Source organism: Esox lucius, chromosome 17 (genome assembly GCF_011004845.1).
Source record: "Esox lucius isolate fEsoLuc1 chromosome 17, fEsoLuc1.pri, whole genome shotgun sequence".
Taxonomy (NCBI): domain Eukaryota; kingdom Metazoa; phylum Chordata; class Actinopteri; order Esociformes; family Esocidae; genus Esox; species Esox lucius.
The window spans coordinates 35,125,461-35,149,634 of NC_047585.1; the positions used below are offsets into that span (position 1 = coordinate 35,125,461).

The 24,174-nt window shown below is 44.4% G+C and overlaps 26 non-coding genes across 26 annotated transcripts; 17 read left to right on the forward strand and 9 right to left on the reverse strand.

Moving 5' to 3' along the window:
- The first annotated feature begins 94 nt into the window (after nt 1-94).
- On the forward strand, nt 95-166 carry trnaw-cca. The gene has a single exon. It is a non-coding gene; the product is annotated as a tRNA-Trp (tRNA).
- Nucleotides 167-645: 479 nt separating this feature from the next.
- trnak-uuu lies at nt 646-718 on the reverse strand. Its single transcript has one exon. It is a non-coding gene; the product is annotated as a tRNA-Lys (tRNA).
- A 730-nt stretch (nt 719-1,448) lies between these two features.
- Nucleotides 1,449-1,520, forward strand: trnaw-cca. The gene has a single exon. It is a non-coding gene; the product is annotated as a tRNA-Trp (tRNA).
- Nucleotides 1,521-1,999: 479 nt separating this feature from the next.
- trnak-uuu lies at nt 2,000-2,072 on the reverse strand. The gene has a single exon. It is a non-coding gene; the product is annotated as a tRNA-Lys (tRNA).
- Nucleotides 2,073-2,817: 745 nt separating this feature from the next.
- trnaw-cca lies at nt 2,818-2,889 on the forward strand. Its single transcript has one exon. It is a non-coding gene; the product is annotated as a tRNA-Trp (tRNA).
- A 989-nt stretch (nt 2,890-3,878) lies between these two features.
- On the forward strand, nt 3,879-3,950 carry trnaw-cca. Its single transcript has one exon. It is a non-coding gene; the product is annotated as a tRNA-Trp (tRNA).
- Nucleotides 3,951-4,429: 479 nt separating this feature from the next.
- trnak-uuu lies at nt 4,430-4,502 on the reverse strand. The gene has a single exon. It is a non-coding gene; the product is annotated as a tRNA-Lys (tRNA).
- Nucleotides 4,503-5,600: 1,098 nt separating this feature from the next.
- trnaw-cca lies at nt 5,601-5,672 on the forward strand. Its single transcript has one exon. It is a non-coding gene; the product is annotated as a tRNA-Trp (tRNA).
- A 479-nt stretch (nt 5,673-6,151) lies between these two features.
- trnak-uuu lies at nt 6,152-6,224 on the reverse strand. Its single transcript has one exon. It is a non-coding gene; the product is annotated as a tRNA-Lys (tRNA).
- A 744-nt stretch (nt 6,225-6,968) lies between these two features.
- trnaw-cca lies at nt 6,969-7,040 on the forward strand. Its single transcript has one exon. It is a non-coding gene; the product is annotated as a tRNA-Trp (tRNA).
- Nucleotides 7,041-7,519: 479 nt separating this feature from the next.
- Nucleotides 7,520-7,592, reverse strand: trnak-uuu. Its single transcript has one exon. It is a non-coding gene; the product is annotated as a tRNA-Lys (tRNA).
- A 744-nt stretch (nt 7,593-8,336) lies between these two features.
- On the forward strand, nt 8,337-8,408 carry trnaw-cca. The gene has a single exon. It is a non-coding gene; the product is annotated as a tRNA-Trp (tRNA).
- Nucleotides 8,409-9,699: 1,291 nt separating this feature from the next.
- On the forward strand, nt 9,700-9,771 carry trnaw-cca. Its single transcript has one exon. It is a non-coding gene; the product is annotated as a tRNA-Trp (tRNA).
- A 1,289-nt stretch (nt 9,772-11,060) lies between these two features.
- trnaw-cca lies at nt 11,061-11,132 on the forward strand. Its single transcript has one exon. It is a non-coding gene; the product is annotated as a tRNA-Trp (tRNA).
- A 1,275-nt stretch (nt 11,133-12,407) lies between these two features.
- Nucleotides 12,408-12,479, forward strand: trnaw-cca. Its single transcript has one exon. It is a non-coding gene; the product is annotated as a tRNA-Trp (tRNA).
- Nucleotides 12,480-12,875: 396 nt separating this feature from the next.
- Nucleotides 12,876-12,948, reverse strand: trnak-uuu. Its single transcript has one exon. It is a non-coding gene; the product is annotated as a tRNA-Lys (tRNA).
- A 744-nt stretch (nt 12,949-13,692) lies between these two features.
- On the forward strand, nt 13,693-13,764 carry trnaw-cca. Its single transcript has one exon. It is a non-coding gene; the product is annotated as a tRNA-Trp (tRNA).
- Nucleotides 13,765-15,118: 1,354 nt separating this feature from the next.
- Nucleotides 15,119-15,191, reverse strand: trnak-uuu. Its single transcript has one exon. It is a non-coding gene; the product is annotated as a tRNA-Lys (tRNA).
- Nucleotides 15,192-16,289: 1,098 nt separating this feature from the next.
- trnaw-cca lies at nt 16,290-16,361 on the forward strand. The gene has a single exon. It is a non-coding gene; the product is annotated as a tRNA-Trp (tRNA).
- Nucleotides 16,362-16,840: 479 nt separating this feature from the next.
- trnak-uuu lies at nt 16,841-16,913 on the reverse strand. The gene has a single exon. It is a non-coding gene; the product is annotated as a tRNA-Lys (tRNA).
- Nucleotides 16,914-18,011: 1,098 nt separating this feature from the next.
- Nucleotides 18,012-18,083, forward strand: trnaw-cca. Its single transcript has one exon. It is a non-coding gene; the product is annotated as a tRNA-Trp (tRNA).
- A 1,275-nt stretch (nt 18,084-19,358) lies between these two features.
- On the forward strand, nt 19,359-19,430 carry trnaw-cca. The gene has a single exon. It is a non-coding gene; the product is annotated as a tRNA-Trp (tRNA).
- Nucleotides 19,431-19,909: 479 nt separating this feature from the next.
- Nucleotides 19,910-19,982, reverse strand: trnak-uuu. Its single transcript has one exon. It is a non-coding gene; the product is annotated as a tRNA-Lys (tRNA).
- Nucleotides 19,983-21,080: 1,098 nt separating this feature from the next.
- On the forward strand, nt 21,081-21,152 carry trnaw-cca. The gene has a single exon. It is a non-coding gene; the product is annotated as a tRNA-Trp (tRNA).
- An 886-nt stretch (nt 21,153-22,038) lies between these two features.
- On the forward strand, nt 22,039-22,110 carry trnaw-cca. The gene has a single exon. It is a non-coding gene; the product is annotated as a tRNA-Trp (tRNA).
- Nucleotides 22,111-23,384: 1,274 nt separating this feature from the next.
- On the forward strand, nt 23,385-23,456 carry trnaw-cca. The gene has a single exon. It is a non-coding gene; the product is annotated as a tRNA-Trp (tRNA).
- The last annotated feature ends 718 nt before the right edge of the window (nt 23,457-24,174 follow it).

Sequence of the window (24,174 nt, forward strand, 5' to 3'; positions counted from 1 at the left end):
CACTTCAAACAGTCACAAAATCACTGATTCTCTGTTCTGAGCGTCAGAAAATGTTAAAGTGTCGTGCCAAAAAACCCAGGGCCTTTCCTTATAGGACCTCGTGGCGCAACGGTAGCGCGTCTGACTCCAGATCAGAAGGTTGCGTGTTCAAATCACGTCGGGGTCATGCGTTTTATACAAACAAGATGAGGTTGACTTGCATTGCAGACAAGAAATAATCCAAACATAGAGTAGGCCTAGCCATCCCTGTTCCTGGAAATGTACTCTGCTCTCGGTGTTGTGTTCAATTGGGAACACAGGCTTTATGACAATTTTCAGAAATCTCACTGACACTCAAAATTCCGGTGGGTTTGCACTCGAAAAAATGCTGCAAACCCTTTGAGCTTTTTGACCAATTGCAGAAATCTCACTGACACTCAAAATTCCGGTGGGTTTGCACTCGACAAAATGCTGCAAACCCTTTGAGCTTTTTGACCAATTGCAGAAATTTCAGTGACACTCAAAATTCCATTGGGTTTACACTCGACGAAATGTTGCAAACACTTTGAGCTTTTTGACAAATTCCAGAAATCTCAGTGACACTCAAAATTCCGTTGGGTTTACACTCGACGAAATGCTGCAAACCCTTTGGCATTAAATAGGTCACGCCCGAACAGGGACTTGAACCCTGGACCCTCAGATTAAAAGTCTGATGCTCTACCGACTGAGCTATCCGGGCTCTGTAAGCTCCTTCACACCACCCTGGTGTCCCAGTCCAATCTCTATATTCCTGCAATGAATGGATTTGCCATGGAATCAACAAAGCAATGAGGCATCAACATGAAGTGTTGTGTTTCCTTGGGATCAGGGTCAAAGTTTTGACAAATTCAAGACATTTCAAAGACCCCAATAGCTGTGTCGGTGGGAGAGCATCTACAGACAACGTGAGAGAGTTCCGAAAGTCACAGCTTCCATTGTGGGTGTGCTGATCTGCGTGTATACCTGTGAAAAGTCCATATTAACGTCAGTGTGAAAAACAAAAGTAACGTATTGCATGAACTCTGTGGCAGTAAAATTTCAACTTGTCAGCATTTCATGGATAACATACAGAATAAACAAATGTGTGAGGCTACAGGGGGCATTTCATGGAGTTTTGTGTTAAATTTGGAATCCAGTCGAAATGTGGGAACATTCCAAAGCTTCCCCGGAAGTGGGATATATAAAGGGCCCATGTTGAACTGCAAGGTTGAGACACTCTTCGCCTGAACAGGGACTTGAACCCTGGACCCTCAGATTAAAAGTCTGATGCTCTACCGACTGAGCTATCCAGGCTCTGTGCAGTCGGCCTTCGTCACGTTGTGTCGCAGGAAATACCCACTTCAAACAGTCACAAAATCACTGATTCTCTGTTCTGAGCGTCAGAAAATGTTAAAGTGTCGTGCCAAAAAACCCAGGGCCTTTCCTTATAGGACCTCGTGGCGCAACGGTAGCGCGTCTGACTCCAGATCAGAAGGTTGCGTGTTCAAATCACGTCGGGGTCATGCGTTTTATACAAACAAGATGAGGTTGACTTGCATTGCAGACAAGAAATAATCCAAACATAGAGTAGGCCTAGCCATCCCTGTTCCTGGAAATGTACTCTGCTCTCGGTGTTGTGTTCAATTGGGAACACAGGCTTTATGACAATTTTCAGAAATCTCACTGACACTCAAAATTCCGGTGGGTTTGCACTCGAAAAAATGCTGCAAACCCTTTGAGCTTTTTGACCAATTGCAGAAATCTCACTGACACTCAAAATTCCGGTGGGTTTGCACTCGACAAAATGCTGCAAACCCTTTGAGCTTTTTGACCAATTGCAGAAATTTCAGTGACACTCAAAATTCCATTGGGTTTACACTCGACGAAATGTTGCAAACACTTTGAGCTTTTTGACAAATTCCAGAAATCTCAGTGACACTCAAAATTCCGTTGGGTTTACACTCGACGAAATGCTGCAAACCCTTTGGCATTAAATAGGTCACGCCCGAACAGGGACTTGAACCCTGGACCCTCAGATTAAAAGTCTGATGCTCTACCGACTGAGCTATCCGGGCTCTGTAAGCTCCTTCACACCACCCTGGTGTCCCAGTCCAATCTCTATATTCCTGCAATGAATGGATTTGCCATGGAATCAACAAAGCAATGAGGCATCAACATGAAGTGTTGTGTTTCCTTGGGATCAGGGTCAAAGTTTTGACAAATTCAAGACATTTCAAAGACCCCAATAGCCTGTGTCGGTGGGAGAGCATCTACAGACAACGTGAGAGAGTTCCGAAAGTCACAGCTTCCATTGTGGGTGTGCTGATCTGCGTGTATACCTGTGAAAAGTCCATATTAACGTCAGTGTGAAAAACAAAAGTAACGTATTGCATGAACTCTGTGGCAGTAAAATTTCAACTTGTCAGCATTTCATGGATAACATACAGAATAAACAAATGTGTGAGGCTACAGGGGGCATTTCATGGAGTTTTGTGTTAAATTTGGAATCCAGTCGAAATGTGGGAACATTCCAAAGCTTCCCCGGAAGAGGGATATATAAAGGGCCCATGCTGAACTGCAAGGTTGAGACACTCTTCGCCTGAACAGGGACTTGAACCCTGGACCCTCAGATTAAAAGTCTGATGCTCTACCGACTGAGCTATCCAGGCTCTGTGCAGTCGGCCTTCGTCACGTTGTGTCGCAGGAAATACCCACTTCAAACAGTCACAAAATCACTGATTCTCTGTTCTGAGGGTCAGAAAATGTATGTAGAGTCATGCTAAAGTGTCGTGCCAAAAAACCCAGGGCCTTTCCTTATAGGACCTCGTGGCGCAACGGTAGCGCGTCTGACTCCAGATCAGAAGGTTGCGTGTTCAAATCACGTCGGGGTCATGCGTTTTATACAAACAAGATGAGGTTGACTTGCATTGCAGACAAGAAATAATCCAAACATAGAGTAGGCCTAGCCATCCCTGTTCCTGGAAATGTACTCTGCTCTCGGTGTTGTGTTCAATTGGGAACACAGGCTTTATGACAATTTTCAGAAATCTCACTGACACTCAAAATTCCAGTGGGTTTGCACTCGACAAAATGCTGCAAACCCTTTGAGCTTTTTGACCAATTGCAGAAATCTCACTGACACTCAAAATTCCGGTGGGTTTGCACTCGACAAAATGCTGCAAACCCTTTGGCATTAAATAGGTCACGCCCGAACAGGGACTTGGAATCAACAAAGTAATGAGGCATCAACATGAAGTGTTGTGTTTCCTTGGGATCAGGGTCAAAGTTTTGACAAATTCAAGACATTTCAAAGACCCCAATAGCTGTGTCGGTGGGAGAGCATCTACAGACAACGTGAGAGAGTTCCGAAAGTCACAGCTTCCATTGTGGGTGTGCTGATCTGCGTGTATACCTGTGAAAAGTCCATATTAATGTCAGTGGTGAAAAAACTAAAGTAACGTATTGCATGAACTCTGTGGCAGTAAAATTTCAACTTGTCAGCATTTCATGGATAACATACAGAATAAACAAATGTGTGAGGCTACAGGGGGCATTTCATGGAGTTTTGTGTTAAATTTGGAATCCAGTCGAAATGTGGGAACATTTCAACGCTTTCCCGGAAGTGGGATATATAAAGGGCCCATGTTGAACTGCAAGGTTGAGACACTCTTCGCCTGAACAGGGACTTGAACCCTGGACCCTCAGATTAAAAGTCTGATGCTCTACCGACTGAGCTATCCAGGCTCTGTGCAGTCGGCCTTCGTCACGTTGTGTCGCAGGAAATACCCACTTCAAACAGTCACAAAATCACTGATTCTCTGTTCTGAGCGTCAGAAAATGTTAAAGTGTCGTGCCAAAAAACCCAGGGCCTTTCCTTATAGGACCTCGTGGCGCAACGGTAGCGCGTCTGACTCCAGATCAGAAGGTTGCGTGTTCAAATCACGTCGGGGTCATGCGTTTTATACAAACAAGATGAGGTTGACTTGCATTGCAGACAAGAAATAATCCAAACATAGAGTAGGCCTAGCCATCCCTGTTCCTGGAAATGTACTCTGCTCTCGGTGTTGTGTTCAATTGGGAACACAGGCTTTATGACAATTTTCAGAAATCTCACTGACACTCAAAATTCCGGTGGGTTGGCACTCGAAAAAATGCTGCAAACCCTTTGAGCTTTTTGACCAATTGCAGAAATCTCACTGACACTCAAAATTCCGGTGGGTTTGCACTCGACAAAATGCTGCAAACCCTTTGAGCTTTTTGACCAATTGCAGAAATTTCAGTGACACTCAAAATTCCATTGGGTTTACACTCGACGAAATGTTGCAAACACTTTGAGCTTTTTGACAAATTCCAGAAATCTCAGTGACACTCAAAATTCCGTTGGGTTTACACTCGACGAAATGCTGCAAACCCTTTGGCATTAAATAGGTCACGCCCGAACAGGGACTTGAACCCTGGACCCTCAGATTAAAAGTCTGATGCTCTACCGACTGAGCTATCCGGGCTCTGTAAGCTCCTTCACACCACCCTGGTGTCCCAGTCCAATCTCTATATTCCTGCAATGAATGGATTTGCCATGGAATCAACAAAGCAATGAGGCATCAACATGAAGTGTTGTGTTTCCTTGGGACATTTCAAAGACCCCAATAGCCGTGTCGGTGGGAGAGCATCTACAGACAACGTGAGAGAGTTCCGAAAGTCACAGCTTCCATTGTGATCTCCTTATAGGACCTCGTGGTGCAATGGTAGCGCGTCTGACTCCAGATCAGAAGGTTGCGTGTTCAAATCACGTCGGGGTCATGCGTTTTATACAAACAAGATGAGGTTGACTTGTTTTGCAGACAAGAAATAATCCAAACATAGAGTAGGCCTAGCCATCCCTGTTCCTGGAAATGTACTCTGCTCTCGGTGTTGTGTTCAATTGGGAACACAGGCTTTATGACAATTTTCAGAAATCTCACTGACACTCAAAATTCCGGTGGGTTTGCACTCGACAAAATGCTGCAAACCCTTTGAGCTTTTTGACCAATTGCAGAAATTTCAGTGACACTCAAAATTCCATTGGGTTTACACTCGACGAAATGTTGTTCCGAAAGTCACAGCTTCCATTGTGGGTGTGCTGATCTGCGTGTATACCTGTGAAAAGTCCATATTAACGTCAGTGTGAAAAACAAAAGTAACGTATTGCATGAACTCTGTGGCAGTAAAATTTCAACTTGTCAGCATTTCATGGATAACATACAGAATAAACAAATGTGTGAGGCTACAGGGGGCATTTCATGGAGTTTTGTGTTAAATTTGGAATCCAGTCGAAATGTGGGAACATTTCAACGCTTTCCCGGAAGTGGGATATATAAAGGGCCCATGTTGAACTGCAAGGTTGAGACACTCTTCGCCTGAACAGGGACTTGAACCCTGGACCCTCAGATTAAAAGTCTGATGCTCTACCGACTGAGCTATCCAGGCTCTGTGCAGTCGGCCTTCGTCACGTTGTGTCGCAGGAAATACCCACTTCAAACAGTCACAAAATCACTGATTCTCTGTTCTGAGCGTCAGAAAATGTTAAAGTGTCGTGCCAAAAAACCCAGGGCCTTTCCTTATAGGACCTCGTGGCGCAACGGTAGCGCGTCTGACTCCAGATCAGAAGGTTGCGTGTTCAAATCACGTCGGGGTCATGCATTTTATACAAACAAGATGAGGTTGACTTGCATTGCAGACAAGAAATAATACAAACATAGAGTAGGCCTAGCCATCCCTGTTCCTGGAAATGTACTCTGCTCTCGGTGTTGTGTTCAATTGGGAACACAGGCTTTATGACAATTTTCAGAAATCTCACTGACACTCAAAATTCCGGTGGGTTTGCACTCGAAAAAATGCTGCAAACCCTTTGAGCTTTTTGACCAATTGCAGAAATCTCACTGACACTCAAAATTCCGGTGGGTTTGCACTCGACAAAATGCTGCAAACCCTTTGAGCTTTTTGACCAATTGCAGAAATTTCAGTGACACTCAAAATTCCATTGGGTTTACACTCGACGAAATGCTGCAAACACTTTGAGCTTTTTGACAAATTCCAGAAATCTCAGTGACACTCAAAATTCCGTTGGGTTTACACTCGACGAAATGCTGCAATCCCTTTGGCATTAAATAGGTCACGCCCGAACAGGGACTTGAACCCTGGACCCTCAGATTAAAAGTCTGATGCTCTACCGACTGAGCTATCCGGGCTCTGTAAGCTCCTTCACACCACCCTGGTGTCCCAGTCCAATCTCTATATTCCTGCAATGAATGGATTTGCCATGGAATCAACAAAGCAATGAGGCATCAACATGAAGTGTTGTGTTTCCTTGGGATCAGGGTCAAAGTTTTGACAAATTCAAGACATTTCAAAGACCCCAATAGCCGTGTCGGTGGGAGAGCATCTACAGACAACGTGAGAGAGTTCCGAAAGTCACAGCTTCCATTGTGGGTGTGCTGATCTGCGTGTATACCTGTGAAAAGTCCATATTAATGTCAGTGTGAAAAACAAAAGTAACGTATTGCATGAACTCTGTGGCAGTAAAATTTCAACTTGTCAGCATTTCATGGATAACATACAGAATAAACAAATGTGTGAGGCTACAGGGGGCATTTCATGGAGTTTTGTGTTAAATTTGGAATCCAGTCGAAATGTGGGAACATTCCAAAGCTTCCCCGGAAGAGGGATATATAAAGGGCCCATGCTGAACTGCAAGGTTGAGATACTCTTCGCCTGAACAGCGACTTGAACCCTGGACCCTCAGATTAAAAGTCTGATGCTCTACCGACTGAGCTATCCAGGCTCTGTGCAGTCGGCCTTGGTCACGTTGTGTCGCAGGAAATACCCACTTCAAACAGTCACAAAATCACTGATTCTCTGTTCTGAGGGTCAGAAAATGTATGTAGAGTCATGCTAAAGTGTCGTGCCAAAAAACCCAGGGCCTTTCCTTATAGGACCTCGTGGCGCAACGGTAGCGCGTCTGACTCCAGATCAGAAGGTTGCGTGTTCAAATCACGTCGGGGTCATGCATTTTATACAAACAAGATGAGGTTGACTTGCATTGCAGACAAGAAATAATCCAAACATAGAGTAGGCTTAGCCATCCCTGTTCCTGGAAATGTACTCTGCTCTCGGTGTTGTGTTCAATTGGGAACACAGGCTTTATGACAATTTTCAGAAATCTCACTGACACTCAAAATTCCGGTGGGTTTGCACTCGAAAAAATGCTGCAAACCCTTTGAGCATTTTGACCAATTGCAGAAATCTCACTGACACTCAAAATTCCGGTGGGTTTGCACTCGACAAAATGCTGCAAACCCTTTGAGCTTTTTGACCAATTGCAGAAATTTCAGTGACACTCAAAATTCCATTGGGTTTACACTCGACGAAATGCTGCAAACACTTTGAGCTTTTTGACAAATTCCAGAAATCTCAGTGACACTCAAAATTCCGTTGGGTTTACACTCGACGAAATGCTGCAATCCCTTTGGCATTAAATAGGTCACGCCCGAACAGGGACTTGAACCCTGGACCCTCAGATTAAAAGTCTGATGCTCTACCGACTGAGCTATCCGGGCTCTGTAAGCTCCTTCACACCACCCTGGTGTCCCAGTCCAATCTCTATATTCCTGCAATGAATGGATTTGCCATGGAATCAACAAAGCAATGAGGCATCAACATGAAGTGTTGTGTTTCCTTGGGATCAGGGTCAAAGTTTTGACAAATTCAAGACATTTCAAAGACCCCAATAGCCGTGTCGGTGGGAGAGCATCTACAGACAACGTGAGAGAGTTCCGAAAGTCACAGCTTCCATTGTGGGTGTGCTGATCTGCGTGTATACCTGTGAAAAGTCCATATTAACGTCAGTGTGAAAAACAAAAGTAACGTATTGCATGAACTCTGTGGCAGTAAAATTTCAACTTGTCAGCATTTCATGGATAACATACAGAATAAACAAATGTGTGAGGCTACAGGGGGCATTTCATGGAGTTTTGTGTTAAATTTGGAATCCAGTCGAAATGTGGGAACATTCCAAAGCTTCCCCGGAAGAGGGATATATAAAGGGCCCATGCTGAACTGCAAGGTTGAGATACTCTTCGCCTGAACAGGGACTTGAACCCTGGACCCTCAGATTAAAAGTCTGATGCTCTACCGACTGAGCTATCCAGGCTGTGTGCAGTCTGCCTTGGTCACGTTGTGTCGCAGGAAATACCCACTTCAAACAGTCACAAAATCACTGATTCTCTGTTCTGAGCGTCAGAAAATGTATGTAGAGTCATGCTAAAGTGTCGTGCCAAAAAACCCAGGGCCTTTCCTTATAGGACCTCGTGGCGCAACGGTAGCGCGTCTGACTCCAGATCAGAAGGTTGCGTGTTCAAATCACGTCGGGGTCGTGCAGTTTTATACAAACAAGATGAGGTTGACTTGCATTGCAGACAAGAAATAATCCAAACATAGAGTAGGCCTTAGCCATCCCTGTTCCTGGAAATGTACTCTGCTCTCGGTGTTGTGTTCAATTGGGAACACAGGCTTTATGACAATTTTCAGAAATCTCACTGACACTCAAAATTCCGGTGGGTTTGCACTCGAAAAAATGCTGCAAACCCTTTGAGCTTTTTGACCAATTGCAGAAATCTCACTGACACTCAAAATTCCGGTGGGTTTGCACTCGACAAAATGCTGCAAACCCTTTGAGCTTTTTGACCAATTGCAGAAATTTCAGTGACACTCAAAATTCCATTGGGTTTACACTCGACGAAATGTTGCAAACACTTTGAGCTTTTTGACAAATTCCAGAAATCTCAGTGACACTCAAAATTCCGTTGGGTTTACACTCGACGAAATGCTGCAAACCCTTTGGCATTAAATAGGTCACGCCCGAACAGGGACTTGAACCCTCAGATTAAAAGTCTGATGCTCTACCGACTGAGCTATCCGGGCTCTGTAAGCTCCTTCACACCACCCTGGTGTCCCAGTCCAATCTCTATATTCCTGCAATGAATGGATTTGCCATGGAATCAACAAAGCAATGAGGCATCAACATGAAGTGTTGTGTTTCCTTGGGATCAGGGTCAAAGTTTTGACAAATTCAAGACATTTCAAAGACCCCAATAGCCGTGTCGGTGGGAGAGCATCTACAGACAACGTGAGAGAGTTCCGAAAGTCACAGCTTCCATTGTGGGTGTGCTGATCTGCGTGTATACCTGTGAAAAGTCCATATTAACGTCAGTGTGAAAAACAAAAGTAACGTATTGCATGAACTCTGTGGCAGTAAAATTTCAACTTGTCAGCATTTCATGGATAACATACAGAATAAACAAATGTGTGAGGCTACAGGGGGCATTTCATGGAGTTTTGTGTTAAATTTGGAATCCAGTCGAAATGTGGGAACATTTCAACGCTTTCCCGGAAGAGGGATATATAAAGGGCCCATGCTGAACTGCAAGGTTAAGATACTCTTCGCCTGAACAGGGACTTGAACCCTGGACCCTCAGATTAAAAGTCTGATGCTCTACCGACTGAGCTATCCAGGCTGTGTGCAGTCTGCCTTGGTCACGTTGTGTCGCAGGAAATACCCACTTCAAACAGTCACAAAATCACTGATTCTCTGTTCTGAGCGTCAGAAAATGTATGTAGAGTCATGCTAAAGTGTCGTGCCAAAAAACCCAGGGTCTTTCCTTATAGGACCTCGTGGCGCAACGGTAGCGCGTCTGACTCCAGATCAGAAGGTTGCGTGTTCAAATCACGTCGGGGTCATGCATTTTATACAAACAAGATGAGGTTGACTTGCATTGCAGACAAGAAATAATCCAAACATAGAGTAGGCTTAGCCATCCCTGTTCCTGGAAATGTACTCTGCTCTCGGTGTTGTGTTCAATTGGGAACACAGGCTTTATGACAATTTTCAGAAATCTCACTGACACTCAAAATTCCGGTGGGTTTGCACTCGACAAAATGCTGCAAACCCTTTGAGCTTTTTGACCAATTGCAGAAATCTCACTGACACTCAAAATTCCGGTGGGTTTGCACTCGACAAAATGCTGCAAACCCTTTGAGCTTTTTGACCAATTGCAGAAATTTCAGTGACACTCAAAATTCCATTGGGTTTACACTCGACGAAATGTTGCAAACACTTTGAGCTTTTTGACAAATTCCAGAAATCTCAGTGACACTCAAAATTCCGTTGGGTTTACACTCGACGAAATGCTGCAAACCCTTTGGCATTAAATAGGTCACGCCCGAACAGGGACTTGAACCCTCAGATTAAAAGTCTGATGCTCTACCGACTGAGCTATCCGGGCTCTGTAAGCTCCTTCACACCACCCTGGTGTCCCAGTCCAATCTCTATATTCCTGCAATGAATGGATTTGCCATGGAATCAACAAAGCAATGAGGCATCAACATGAAGTGTTGTGTTTCCTTGGGATCAGGGTCAAAGTTTTGACAAATTCAAGACATTTCAAAGACCCCAATAGCCGTGTCGGTGGGAGAGCATCTACAGACAACGTGAGAGAGTTCCGAAAGTCACAGCTTCCATTGTGGGTGTGCTGATCTGCGTGTATACCTGTGAAAAGTCCATATTAACGTCAGTGTGAAAAACAAAAGTAACGTATTGCATGAACTCTGTGGCAGTAAAATTTCAACTTGTCAGCATTTCATGGATAACATACAGAATAAACAAATGTGTGAGGCTACAGGGGGCATTTCATGGAGTTTTGTGTTAAATTTGGAATCCAGTCGAAATGTGGGAACATTCCAAAGCTTCCCCGGAAGAGGGATATATAAAGGGCCCATGCTGAACTGCAAGGTTGAGATACTCTTCGCCTGAACAGCGACTTGAACCCTGGACCCTCAGATTAAAAGTCTGATGCTCTACCGACTGAGCTATCCAGGCTCGGTGCAGTCTGCCTTGGTCACGTTGTGTCGCAGGAAATACCCACTTCAAACAGTCACAAAATCACTGATTCTCTGTTCTGAGGGTCAGAAAATGTATGTAGAGTCATGCTAAAGTGTCGTGCCAAAAAACCCAGGGCCTTTCCTTATAGGACCTCGTGGCGCAACGGTAGCGCGTCTGACTCCAGATCAGAAGGTTGCGTGTTCAAATCACGTCGGGGTCATGCATTTTATACAAACAAGATGAGGTTGACTTGCATTGCAGACAAGAAATAATCCAAACATAGAGTAGGCTTAGCCATCCCTGTTCCTGGAAATGTACTCTGCTCTCGGTGTTGTGTTCAATTGGGAACACAGGCTTTATGACAATTTTCAGAAATCTCACTGACACTCAAAATTCCGGTGGGTTTGCACTCGAAAAAATGCTGCAAACCCTTTGAGCTTTTTGACCAATTGCAGAAATCTCACTGACACTCAAAATTCCGGTGGGTTTGCACTCGACAAAATGCTGCAAACCCTTTGAGCTTTTTGACCAATTGCAGAAATTTCAGTGACACTCAAAATTCCATTGGGTTTACACTCGACGAAATGTTGCAAACACTTTGAGCTTTTTGACAAATTCCAGAAATCTCAGTGACACTCAAAATTCCGTTGGGTTTACACTCGACGAAATGCTGCAAACCCTTTGGCATTAAATAGGTCACGCCCGAACAGGGACTTGAACCCTCAGATTAAAAGTCTGATGCTCTACCGACTGAGCTATCCGGGCTCTGTAAGCTCCTTCACACCACCCTGGTGTCCCAGTCCAATCTCTATATTCCTGCAATGAATGGATTTGCCATGGAATCAACAAAGCAATGAGGCATCAACATGAAGTGTTGTGTTTCCTTGGGATCAGGGTCAAAGTTTTGACAAATTCAAGACATTTCAAAGACCCCAATAGCCGTGTCGGTGGGAGAGCATCTACAGACAACGTGAGAGAGTTCCGAAAGTCACAGCTTCCATTGTGGGTGTGCTGATCTGCGTGTATACCTGTGAAAAGTCCATATTAATGTCAGTGTGAAAAACAAAAGTAACGTATTGCATGAACTCTGTGGCAGTAAAATTTCAACTTGTCAGCATTTCATGGATAACATACAGAATAAACAAATGTGTGAGGCTACAGGGGGCATTTCATGGAGTTTTGTGTTAAATTTGGAATCCAGTCGAAATGTGGGAACATTCCAAAGCTTCCCCGGAAGAGGGATATATAAAGGGCCCATGTTGAACTGCAAGGTTGAGACACTCTTCGCCTGAACAGGGACTTGAACCCTGGACCCTCAGATTAAAAGTCTGATGCTCTACCGACTGAGCTATCCAGGCTCTGTGCAGTCGGCCTTCGTCACGTTGTGTCGCAGGAAATACCCACTTCAAACAGTCACAAAATCACTGATTCTCTGTTCTGAGCGTCAGAAAATGTTAAAGTGTCGTGCCAAAAAACCCAGGGCCTTTCCTTATAGGACCTCGTGGCGCAACGGTAGCGCGTCTGACTCCAGATCAGAAGGTTGCGTGTTCAAATCACGTCGGGGTCATGCGTTTTATACAAACAAGATGAGGTTGACTTGCATTGCAGACAAGAAATAATCCAAACATAGAGTAGGCCTAGCCATCCCTGTTCCTGGAAATGTACTCTGCTCTCGGTGTTGTGTTCAATTGGGAACACAGGCTTTATGACAATTTTCAGAAATCTCACTGACACTCAAAATTCCGGTGGGTTTGCACTCGACAAAATGCTGCAAACCCTTTGAGCTTTTTGACCAATTGCAGAAATTTCAGTGACACTCAAAATTCCATTGGGTTTACACTCGACGAAATGCTGCAAACACTTTGAGCTTTTTGACAAATTCCAGAAATCTCAGTGACACTCAAAATTCCGTTGGGTTTACACTCGACGAAATGCTGCAAACCCTTTGGCATTAAATAGGTCACGCCCGAACAGGGACTTGAACCCTGGACCCTCAGATTAAAAGTCTGATGCTCTACCGACTGAGCTATCCGGGCTCTGTAAGCTCCTTCACACCACCCTGGTGTCCCAGTCCAATCTCTATATTCCTGCAATGAATGGATTTGCCATGGAATCAACAAAGCAATGAGGCATCAACATGAAGTGTTGTGTTTCCTTGGGATCAGGGTCAAAGTTTTGACAAATTCAAGACATTTCAAAGACCCCAATAGCCGTGTCGGTGGGAGAGCATCTACAGACAACGTGAGAGAGTTCCGAAAGTCACAGCTTCCATTGTGGGTGTGCTGATCTGCGTGTATACCTGTGAAAAGTCCATATTAACGTCAGTGTGAAAAACAAAAGTAACGTATTGCATGAACTCTGTGGCAGTAAAATTTCAACTTGTCAGCATTTCATGGATAACATACAGAATAAACAAATGTGTGAGGCTACAGGGGGCATTTCATGGAGTTTTGTGTTAAATTTGGAATCCAGTCGAAATGTGGGAACATTCCAAAGCTTCCCCGGAAGAGGGATATATAAAGGGCCCATGCTGAACTGCAAGGTTGAGACACTCTTCGCCTGAACAGGGACTTGAACCCTGGACCCTCAGATTAAAAGTCTGATGCTCTACCGACTGAGCTATCCAGGCTCTGTGCAGTCGGCCATCGTCACGTTGTGTCGCAGGAAATACCCACTTCAAACAGTCACAAAATCACTGATTCTCTGTTCTGAGGGTCAGAAAATGTATGTAGAGTCATGCTAAAGTGTCGTGCCAAAAAACCCAGGGCCTTTCCTTATAGGACCTCGTGGCGCAACGGTAGCGCGTCTGACTCCAGATCAGAAGGTTGCGTGTTCAAATCACGTCGGGGTCATGCGTTTTATACAAACAAGATGAGGTTGACTTGCATTGCAGACAAGAAATAATCCAAACATAGAGTAGGCCTAGCCATCCTTGTTCCTGGAAATGTACTCTGCTCTCGGTGTTGTGTTCAATTGGGAACACAGGCTTTATGACAATTTTCAGAAATCTCACTGTAACTCAAAATTCCGGTGGGTTTGCACTCGACAAAATGCTGCAAACCCTTTGAGCTTTTTGACCAATTGCAGAAATTTCAGTGACACTCAAAATTCCATTGGGTTTACACTCGACGAAATGTTGTTCCGAAAGTCACAGCTTCCATTGTGGGTGTGCTGATCTGCGTGTATACCTGTGAAAAGTCCATATTAACGTCAGTGTGAAAAACAAAAGTAACGTATTGCATGAACTCTGTGGCAGTAAAATTTCAACTTGTCAGCATTTCATGGATAACATACAGAATAAACAAATGTGTGAGGCTACAGGGGGCATTTCATGGAGTTTTGTGTTAAATTTGGAATCCAGTCGAAATGTGGGAACATTTCAACGCTTTCCCGGAAGTGGGATATATAAAGGGCCCATGTTGAACTGCAAGGTTGAGACACTCTTCGCCTGTACAGGGACTTGAACCCTGGACCCTCAGATTAAAAGTCTGATGCTCTACCGACTGAGCTATCCAGGCTCTGTGCAGTCGGCCTTCGTCACGTTGTGTCGCAGGAAATACCCACTTCAAACAGTCACAAAATCACTGATTCTCTGTTCTGAGCGTCAGAAAATGTTAAAGTGTCGTGCCAAAAAACCCAGGGCCTTTCCTTATAGGACCTCGTGGTGCAACGGTAGCGCGTCTGACTCCAGATCAGAAGGTTGCGTGTTCAAATCACGTCGGGGTCATGCGTTTTATACAAACAAGATGAGGTTGACTTGCATTGCAGACAAGAAATAATCCAAACATAGAGTAGGCTTAGCCATCCCTGTTCCTGGAAATGTACTCTGCTCTCGGTGTTGTGTTCAATTGGGAACACAGGCTTTATGACAATTTTCAGAAATCTCACTGACACTCAAAATTCCGGTGGGTTGGCACTCGAAAAAATGCTGCAAACCCTTTGAGCTTTTTGACCAATTGCAGAAATCTCACTGACACTCAAAATTCCGGTGGGTTTGCACTCGACAAAATGCTGCAAACCCTTTGAGCTTTTTGACCAATTGCAGAAATTTCAGTGACACTCAAAATTCCATTGGGTTTACACTCGACGAAATGTTGCAAACACTTTGAGCTTTTTGACAAATTCCAGAAATCTCAGTGACACTCAAAATTCCGTTGGGTTTACACTCGACGAAATGCTGCAAACCCTTTGGCATTAAATAGGTCACGCCCGAACAGGGACTTGAACCCTGGACCCTCAGATTAAAAGTCTGATGCTCTACCGACTGAGCTATCCGGGCTCTGTAAGCTCCTTCACACCACCCTGGTGTCCCAGTCCAATCTCTATATTCCTGCAATGAATGGATTTGCCATGGAATCAACAAAGCAATGAGGCATCAACATGAAGTGTTGTGTTTCCTTGGGACATTTCAAAGACCCCAATAGCCGTGTCGGTGGGAGAGCATCTACAGACAACGTGAGAGAGTTCCGAAAGTCACAGCTTCCATTGTGATCTCCTTATAGGACCTCGTGGTGCAATGGTAGCGCGTCTGACTCCAGATCAGAAGGTTGCGTGTTCAAATCACGTCGGGGTCATGCGTTTTATACAAACAAGATGAGGTTGACTTGTTTTGCAGACAAGAAATAATCCAAACATAGAGTAGGCCTAGCCATCCCTGTTCCTGGAAATGTACTCTGCTCTCGGTGTTGTGTTCAATTGGGAACACAGGCTTTATGACAATTTTCAGAAATCTCACTGACACTCAAAATTCCGGTGGGTTTGCACTCGACAAAATGCTGCAAACCCTTTGAGCTTTTTGACCAATTGCAGAAATTTCAGTGACACTCAAAATTCCATTGGGTTTACACTCGACGAAATGTTGTTCCGAAAGTCACAGCTTCCATTGTGGGTGTGCTGATCTGCGTGTATACCTGTGAAAAGTCCATATTAACGTCAGTGTGAAAAACAAAAGTAACGTATTGCATGAACTCTGTGGCAGTAAAATTTCAACTTGTCAGCATTTCATGGATAACATACAGAATAAACAAATGTGTGAGGCTACAGGGGGCATTTCATGGAGTTTTGGGTTTAATTTGGAATCCAGTCGAAATGTGGGAACATTTCAACGCTTTCCCGGAAGAGGGATATATAAAGGGCCCATAATGAACTGCAAGGTTAAGATACTCTTCGCCTGAACAGGGACTTGAACCCTGGACCCTCAGATTAAAAGTCTGATGCTCTACCGACTGAGCTATCCAGGCTCTGTGCAGTCGGCCTTCGTCACGTTGTGTCGCAGGAAATACCCACTTCAAACAGTCACAAAATCACTGATTCTCTGTTCTGAGCGTCAGAAAATGTTAAAGTGTCGTGCCAAAAAACCCAGGGCCTTTCCTTATAGGACCTCGTGGCGCAACGGTAGCGCGTCTGACTCCAGATCAGAAGGTTGCGTGTTCAAATCACGTCGGGGTCATGCATTTTATACAAACAAGATGAGGTTGACTTGCATTGCAGACAAGAAATAATCCAAACATAGAGTAGGCCTAGCCATCTCTGTTCCTGGAAATGTACTCTGCTCTCGGTGTTGTGTTCAATTGGGAACACAGGCTTTATGACAATTTTCAGAAATCTCACTGACACTCAAAATTCCGGTGGGTTTGCACTCGAAAAAATGCTGCAAACCCTTTGAGCTTTTTGACCAATTGCAGAAATCTCACTGACACTCAAAATTCCGGTGGGTTTGCACTCGACAAAATGCTGCAAACCCTTTGAGCTTTTTGACCAATTGCAGAAATTTCAGTGACACTCAAAATTCCATTGGGTTTACACTCGACGAAATGCTGCAAACACTTTGAGCTTTTTGACAAATTCCAGAAATCTCAGTGACACTCAAAATTCCGTTGGGTTTACACTCGACGAAATGCTGCAATCCCTTTGGCATTAAATAGGTCACGCCCGAACAGGGACTTGAACCCTGGACCCTCAGATTAAAAGTCTGATGCTCTACCGACTGAGCTATCCGGGCTCTGTAAGCTCCTTCACACCACCCTGGTGTCCCAGTCCAATCTCTATATTCCTGCAATGAATGGATTTGCCATGGAATCAACAAAGCAATGAGGCATCAACATGAAGTGTTGTGTTTCCTTGGGACATTTCAAAGACCCCAATAGCCGTGTCGGTGGGAGAGCATCTACAGACAACGTGAGAGAGTTCCGAAAGTCACAGCTTCCATTGTGATCTCCTTATAGGACCTCGTGGTGCAATGGTAGCGCGTCTGACTCCAGATCAGAAGGTTGCGTGTTCAAATCACGTCGGGGTCATGCGTTTTATACAAACAAGATGAGGTTGACTTGTTTTGCAGACAAGAAATAATCCAAACATAGAGTAGGCCTAGCCATCCCTGTTCCTGGAAATGTACTCTGCTCTCGGTGTTGTGTTCAATTGGGAACACAGGCTTTATGACAATTTTCAGAAATCTCACTGACACTCAAAATTCCGGTGGGTTTGCACTCGACAAAATGCTGCAAACCCTTTGAGCTTTTTGACCAATTGCAGAAATTTCAGTGACACTCAAAATTCCATTGGGTTTACACTCGACGAAATGTTGTTCCGAAAGTCACAGCTTCCATTGTGGGTGTGCTGATCTGCGTGTATACCTGTGAAAAGTCCATATTAACGTCAGTGTGAAAAACAAAAGTAACGTATTGCATGAACTCTGTGGCAGTAAAATTTCAACTTGTCAGCATTTCATGGATAACATACAGAATAAACAAATGTGTGAGGCTACAGGGGGCATTTCATGGAGTTTTGTGTTAAATTTGGAATCCAGTCGAAATGTGGGAACATTTCAACGCTTTCCCGGAAGTGGGATATATAAAGGGCCCATGTTGAACTGCAAGGTTGAGACACTCTTCGCCTGAACAGGGACTTGAACCCTGGACCCTCAGATTAAAAGTCTGATGCTCTACCGACTGAGCTATCCAGGCTCTGTGCAGTCGGCCTTCGTCACGTTGTGTCGCAGGAAATACCCACTTCAAACAGTCACAAAATCACTGATTCTCTGTTCTGAGCGTCAGAAAATGTTAAAGTGTCGTGCCAAAAAACCCAGGGCCTTTCCTTATAGGACCTCGTGGCGCAACGGTAGCGCGTCTGACTCCAGATCAGAAGGTTGCGTGTTCAAATCACGTCGGGGTCATGCATTTTATACAAACAAGATGAGGTTGACTTGCATTGCAGACAAGAAATAATCCAAACATAGAGTAGGCCTAGCCATCCCTGTTCCTGGAAATGTACTCTGCTCTCGGTGTTGTGTTCAATTGGGAACACAGGCTTTATGACAATTTTCAGAAATCTCACTGACACTCAAAATTCCGGTGGGTTTGCACTCGAAAAAATGCTGCAAACCCTTTGAGCTTTTTGACCAATTGCAGAAATCTCACTGACACTCAAAATTCCGGTGGGTTTGCACTCGACAAAATGCTGCAAACCCTTTGAGCTTTTTGACCAATTGCAGAAATTTCAGTGACACTCAAAATTCCATTGGGTTTACACTCGACGAAATGTTGCAAACACTTTGAGCTTTTTGACAAATTCCAGAAATCTCAGTGACACTCAAAATTCCGTTGGGTTTACACTCGACGAAATGCTGCAAACCCTTTGGCATTAAATAGGTCACGCCCGAACAGGGACTTGAACCCTCAGATTAAAAGTCTGATGCTCTACCGACTGAGCTATCCGGGCTCTGTAAGCTCCTTCACACCACCCTGGTGTCCCAGTCCAATCTCTATATTCCTGCAATGAATGGATTTGCCATGGAATCAACAAAGCAATGAGGCATCAACATGACGTGTTGTGTTTCCTTGGGGTCAGGGTCAAAGTTTTGACAAATTCAAGACATTTCAAAGACCCCAATAGCCGTGTCGGTGGGAGAGCATCTACAGACAACGTGAGAGAGTTCCGAAAGTCACAGCTTCCATTGTGGGTGTGCTGATCTGCGTGTATACCTGTGAAAAGTCCATATTAATGTCAGTGTGAAAAACAAAAGTAACGTATTGCATGAACTCTGTGGCAGTAAAATTTCAACTTGTCAGCATTTCATGGATAACATACAGAATAAACAAATGTGTGAGGCTACAGGGGGCATTTCATGGAGTTTTGTGTTAAATTTGGAATCCAGTCGAAATGTGGGAACATTCCAAAGCTTCCCCGGAAGAGGGATATATAAAGGGCCCATGCTGAACTGCAAGGTTGAGACACTCTTCGCCTGAACAGGGACTTGAACCCTGGACCCTCAGATTAAAAGTCTGATGCTCTACCGACTGAGCTATCCAGGCTCTGTGCAGTCGGCCTTCGTCACGTTGTGTCGCAGGAAATACCCACTTCAAACAGTCACAAAATCACTGATTCTCTGTTCTGAGCGTCAGAAAATGTTAAAGTGTCGTGCCAAAAAACCCAGGGCCTTTCCTTATAGGACCTCGTGGCGCAACGGTAGCGCGTCTGACTCCAGATCAGAAGGTTGCGTGTTCAAATCACGTCGGGGTCATGCGTTTTATACAAACAAGATGAGGTTGACTTGCATTGCAGACAAGAAATAATCCAAACATAGAGTAGGCCTAGCCATCCTTGTTCCTGGAAATGTACTCTGCTCTCGGTGTTGTGTTCAATTGGGAACACAGGCTTTATGACAATTTTCAGAAATCTCACTGACACTCAAAATTCCGGTGGGTTTGCACTCGACAAAATGCTGCAAACCCTTTGAGCTTTTTGACCAATTGCAGAAATCTCACTGACACTCAAAATTCCGGTGGGTTTGCACTCGACAAAATGCTGCAAACCCTTTGAGCTTTTTGACCAATTGCAGAAATTTCAGTGACACTCAAAATTCCATTGGGTTTACACTCGACGAAATGTTGCAAACACTTTGAGCTTTTTGACAAATTCCAGAAATCTCAGTGACACTCAAAATTCCGTTGGGTTTACACTCGACGAAATGCTGCAAACCCTTTGGCATTAAATAGGTCACGCCCGAACAGGGACTTGAACCCTGGACCCTCAGATTAAAAGTCTGATGCTCTACCGACTGAGCTATCCGGGCTCTGTAAGCTCCTTCACACCACCCTGGTGTCCCAGTCCAATCTCTATATTCCTGCAATGAATGGATTTGCCATGGAATCAACAAAGCAATGAGGCATCAACATGAAGTGTTGTGTTTCCTTGGGACATTTCAAAGACCCCAATAGCCGTGTCGGTGGGAGAGCATCTACAGACAACGTGAGAGAGTTCCGAAAGTCACAGCTTCCATTGTGATCTCCTTATAGGACCTCGTGGTGCAATGGTAGCGCGTCTGACTCCAGATCAGAAGGTTGCGTGTTCAAATCACGTCGGGGTCATGTGTTTTATACAAACAAGATGAGGTTGACTTGTTTTGCAGACAAGAAATAATCCAAACATAGAGTAGGCCTAGCCATCCCTGTTCCTGGAAATGTACTCTGCTCTCGGTGTTGTGTTCAATTGGGAACACAGGCTTTATGACAATTTTCAGAAATCTCACTGACACTCAAAATTCCGGTGGGTTTGCACTCGACAAAATGCTGCAAACCCTTTGAGCTTTTTGACCAATTGCAGAAATTTCAGTGACACTCAAAATTCCATTGGGTTTACACTCGACGAAATGTTGTTCCGAAAGTCACAGCTTCCATTGTGGGTGTGCTGATCTGCGTGTATACCTGTGAAAAGTCCATATTAACGTCAGTGTGAAAAACAAAAGTAACGTATTGCATGAACTCTGTGGCAGTAAAATTTCAACTTGTCAGCATTTCATGGATAACATACAGAATAAACAAATGTGTGAGGCTACAGGGGGCATTTCATGGAGTTTTGTGTTAAATTTGGAATCCAGTCGAAATGTGGGAACATTTCAACGCTTTCCCGGAAGTGGGATATATAAAGGGCCCATGTTGAACTGCAAGGTTGAGACACTCTTCGCCTGAACAGGGACTTGAACCCTGGACCCTCAGATTAAAAGTCTGATGCTCTACCGACTGAGCTATCCAGGCTCTGTGCAGTCGGCCTTCGTCACGTTGTGTCGCAGGAAATACCCACTTCAAACAGTCACAAAATCACTGATTCTCTGTTCTGAGCGTCAGAAAATGTTAAAGTGTCGTGCCAAAAAACCCAGGGCCTTTCCTTATAGGACCTCGTGGCGCAACGGTAGCGCGTCTGACTCCAGATCAGAAGGTTGCGTGTTCAAATCACGTCGGGGTCATGCGTTTTATACAAACAAGATGAGGTTGACTTGCATTGCAGACAAGAAATAATCCAAACATAGAGTAGGCCTAGCCATCCCTGTTCCTGGAAATGTACTCTGCTCTCGGTGTTGTGTTCAATTGGGAACACAGGCTTTATGACAATTTTCAGAAATCTCACTGACACTCAAAATTCCGGTGGGTTTGCACTCGAAAAAATGCTGCAAACCCTTTGAGCTTTTTGACCAATTGCAGAAATCTCACTGACACTCAAAATTCCGGTGGGTTTGCACTCGACAAAATGCTGCAAACCCTTTGAGCTTTTTGACCAATTGCAGAAATTTCAGTGACACTCAAAATTCCATTGGGTTTACACTCGACGAAATGTTGTTCCGAAAGTCACAGCTTCCATTGTGGGTGTGCTGATCTGCGTGTATACCTGTGAAAAGTCCATATTAACGTCAGTGTGAAAAACAAAAGTAACGTATTGCATGAACTCTGTGGCAGTAAAATTTCAACTTGTCAGCATTTCATGGATAACATACAGAATAAACAAATGTGTGAGGCTACAGGGGGCATTTCATGGAGTTTTGTGTTAAATTTGGAATCCAGTCGAAATGTGGGAACATTTCAACGCTTTCCCGGAAGTGGGATATATAAAGGGCCCATGTTGAACTGCAAGGTTGAGACACTCTTCGCCTGAACAGGGACTTGAACCCTGGACCCTCAGATTAAAAGTCTGATGCTCTACCGACTGAGCTATCCAGGCTCTGTGCAGTCGGCCTTCGTCACGTTGTGTCGCAGGAAATACCCACTTCAAACAGTCACAAAATCACTGATTCTCTGTTCTGAGCGTCAGAAAATGTTAAAGTGTCGTGCCAAAAAACCCAGGGCCTTTCCTTATAGGACCTCGTGGCGCAACGGTAGCGCGTCTGACTCCAGATCAGAAGGTTGCGTGTTCAAATCACGTCGGGGTCATGCATTTTATACAAACAAGATGAGGTTGACTTGCATTGCAGACAAGAAATAATACAAACATAGAGTAGGCCTAGCCATCCCTGTTCCTGGAAATGTACTCTGCTCTCGGTGTTGTGTTCAATTGGGAACACAGGCTTTATGACAATTTTCAGAAATCTCACTGACACTCAAAATTCCGGTGGGTTTGCACTCGAAAAAATGCTGCAAACCCTTTGAGCTTTTTGACCAATTGCAGAAATCTCACTGACACTCAAAATTCCGGTGGGTTTGCACTCGACAAAATGCTGCAAACCCTTTGAGCTTTTGACCAATTCCAGAAATTTCAGTGACACTCAAAATTCCATTGGGTTTACACTCGACGAAATGTTGCAAACACTTTGAGCTTTTTGACAAATTCCAGAAATCTCAGTGACACTCAAAATTCCGTTGGGTTTACACTCGACGAAATGCTGCAAACCCTTTGGCATTAAATAGGTCACGCCCGAACAGGGACTTGAACCCTCAGATTAAAAGTCTGATGCTCTACCGACTGAGCTATCCGGGCTCTGTAAGCTCCTTCACACCACCCTGGTGTCCCAGTCCAATCTCTATATTCCTGCAATGAATGGATTTGCCATGGAATCAACAAAGCAATGAGGCATCAACATGACGTGTTGTGTTTCCTTGGGGTCAGGGTCAAAGTTTTGACAAATTCAAGACATTTCAAAGACCCCAATAGCCGTGTCGGTGGGAGAGCATCTACAGACAACGTGAGAGAGTTCCGAAAGTCACAGCTTCCATTGTGGGTGTGCTGATCTGCGTGTATACCTGTGAAAAGTCCATATTAATGTCAGTGTGAAAAACAAAAGTAACGTATTGCATGAACTCTGTGGCAGTAAAATTTCAACTTGTCAGCATTTCATGGATAACATACAGAATAAACAAATGTGTGAGGCTACAGGGGGCATTTCATGGAGTTTTGTGTTAAATTTGGAATCCAGTCGAAATGTGGGAACATTCCAAAGCTTCCCCGGAAGAGGGATATATAAAGGGCCCATGCTGAACTGCAAGGTTGAGACAGTCTTCGCCTGAACAGGGACTTGAACCCTGGACCCTCAGATTAAAAGTCTGATGCTCTACCGACTGAGCTATCCAGGCTCTGTGCAGTCGGCCTTCGTCACGTTGTGTCACAGGAAATACCCACTTCAAACAGTCACAAAATCACTGATTCTCTTTTCTGAGCGTCAGAAAATGTTAAAGTGTCGTGCCAAAAAACCCAGGGCCTTTCCTTATAGGACCTCGTGGCGCAACGGTAGCGCGTCTGACTCCAGATCAGAAGGTTGCGTGTTCAAATCACGTCGGGGTCATGCGTTTTATACAAACAAGATGAGGTTGACTTGCATTGCAGACAAGAAATAATCCAAACATAGAGTAGGCCTAGCCATCCCTGTTCCTGGAAATGTACTCTGCTCTCGGTGTTGTGTTCAATTGGGAACACAGGCTTTATGACAATTTTCAGAAATCTCACTGACACTCAAAATTCCGGTGGGTTTGCACTCGAAAAAATGCTGCAAACCCTTTGAGCTTTTTGACCAATTGCAGAAATCTCACTGACACTCAAAATTCCGGTGGGTTTGCACTCGACAAAATGCTGCAAACCCTTTGAGCTTTTTGACCAATTGCAGAAATTTCAGTGACACTCAAAATTCCATTGGGTTTACACTCGACGAAATGTTGCAAACACTTTGAGCTTTTTGACAAATTCCAGAAATCTCAGTGACACTCAAAATTCCGTTGGGTTTACACTCGACGAAATGCTGCAAACCCTTTGGCATTAAATAGGTCACGCCCGAACAGGGACTTGAACCCTCAGATTAAAAGTCTGATGCTCTACCGACTGAGCTATCCGGGCTCTGTAAGCTCCTTCACACCACCCTGGTGTCCCAGTCCAATCTCTATATTCCTGCAATGAATGGATTTGCCATGGAATCAACAAAGCAATGAGGCATCAACATGAAGTGTTGTGTTTCCTTGGGATCAGGGTCAAAGTTTTGACAAATTCAAGACATTTCAAAGACCCCAATA